Below are 2,411 nucleotides of genomic sequence, written 5' to 3' on the forward strand. Positions count from 1 at the left end.
AAAGCGCATAGTATGTTCACTATGTTTTTCTTCTTTCACAACCCGCCGTGGAGGAAGGTCAACGTTAAGATCACCTTGGGGTCCGACTGCGTTTAGTTATTAAAGTTCTTTTCTAGCCAAATAATGCACCCATTACTGAAGCTCTGCTGTGGGTTTTAATAGCAGGTCAGCAGCAGGGAGGCTGAACAGTCTCTAATTGAAATTTTTTATTTCATACCAAGGAAGGCTTCCACGAAGAAATTGTTAAGAAAAAGCTTAATTTTCTAAAATAGAGGCTTCCATATGGGATCAAATATTTAAGCAGCAGCAAAACAAATCTGAAAATATACCTGAGATGAACCCTTGTTGCTGCTCTACATGGTAAAAATATTTTGTCAAGACCAACTCGATATCGTGTTCGTGGGTCATGCAAATTTATCGTTATAAATCCATGTGGAGTCAACTGAACACGACTAAATAAGTTTTTAAATTTAATAAGATCCATGTCTCCAGAACACCAAGTTTGGTGAATATTCCTCAGCGTGTGCGTGTCAACGCCGTTAAAAACAGCTAAAATGTTGCAATTATCTCTAATTACTTTTGGAATTTGTGTATACCGTTGAGTTACATAAATAACGTCAGTATTTTTATGTCTGCCTCGAGAAAATATCCTTGCAGGATTTGATTGTTTGTCTAACATCACGTCATCGTACACAACTAAATGAATAATACTCCCGTCAAGATCATCAACTGATGGTGCATCATTAACATCAGTAACAAATTCAATAATATCACCGTTTTCATTTAACAGTGACGCATTTTCATTAAAATCTTTTAGTACGTGATAACATCGCTGATCATCAACGGATGGTGCAACTAAATATAATTTATCCCTCTTTAGCCATCTCATTATCAAATTAAGCAATGACTGTGTTTTTCCACTACCAGATGGACCTATTATTATCATTCTGATAGAATTTGGCAACGCCGCATGATGTTTAACTGGTTCCTGTTTTTTTGTAGCGGAAAAATCAATTACATCCATGATATAATTATACCATGGATTTATATTGTGTGAAATGTCGCTCGCGTACTCAGACAACAGGCCTAACTACGGTTGTTACGCGCAATAATAGATCGGCCGCGACAGGTACATGTGCAAAATGTGTCACAAAGAAATTTAGATTTATTTCATCTAGTCAACAAGCATATCCGACCAAAATAAAATCAATTAAAAAAAAGGGAAAAAAGGGCGGTGATGTTGCAGCGCAATTAGCAAAATTACCTGGTGTTTTTTGGGCTAAGTAATCTGGAGAAAAACATCTTCCAGGATATAATTATTGCGGCCCTGGAACCCGACTTGATATTAGACTTGACGATCAAGATAAGCCAAAATTAAATGAAGATCCCGTAAATGCCATAGACAGAGCATGTTACGTTCATGATATTGCTTATCGAAGCAACAATCTACAACAAAGGCACCTCGCGGATGTAAAATTGATTCATAGACTAAATTCTGTTCCTGGTAAATCTATCAGAGAAAGATTAGCTAGTTGCTTGATAAAATCAGTTATGAAAGGCAAATTAGCGCTTGGTGCTGGTAATTAATATTATGGAATCGATTTATTATTCTCCGGCTGGGTTTTGGAAAGGTAAAGCGGCAATTAATAAACTTGCTAAAGCTGCTCAAGTAAATATTCCCACTGCTGCATCGTGGTTATCCAAACAAGCAGTATGGCAAATTTATTTACCACCGCCGAAACAAATCCCGTTTGCGCATTTTGACGTTAGTGTCCCTAAAGAAGTTCATCAAGCCGATATTATATTTTTGCCGCACGATATTATTGGTCTCAAAACATACAAGTACATGTTGACGGTAGTTGATATTGCAAGCGATATAATGAAGCAGAACTGCTAACAACAAAAACTGCCGTTGACGTCGCGGATGCATTTAATAAAATTTATCAACGAGGACCTTTAAAATGGCCAAATTTACTCCAGGTTGATCCTGGTAGAGAATTTTTAGGTGCGGTATCATTTTTGATGAAACAAAATACGGCGAGGACACACTGGAATTCATCGCGATCAGGCACTTGTTGAGCGATTTAATAAAACACTCGCTGAGAGATTATTTGGATATCAGTACGCAAGGGAATTTATTCAGGATTCAAGATCATACGAGTGGGTCGAAAGATTACCAGATGTAATATCAGCAATAAATAGCGAACCAACACGAGCAATAAATATGAGACCGGCCATCGCGATTAAAAAAAAATTATACAGATAAAACGGCGCGATTTTTCAACACAGCCGGTGCTGAGCAGTATCATCGTGAGATATTTATATAAACCAGGTGAATGTGAAGGTGGTAGAAAAGGAGCGACGGATCCTATTTGGAGTATTACAGCACATAAAATATCCACCGTGACAAG

Source organism: Sinohyriopsis cumingii, chromosome 7 (assembly GCF_028554795.1).
Source record: "Sinohyriopsis cumingii isolate HCF-2022 chromosome 7, ASM2855479v2, whole genome shotgun sequence".
Taxonomy (NCBI): domain Eukaryota; kingdom Metazoa; phylum Mollusca; class Bivalvia; order Unionida; family Unionidae; genus Sinohyriopsis; species Sinohyriopsis cumingii.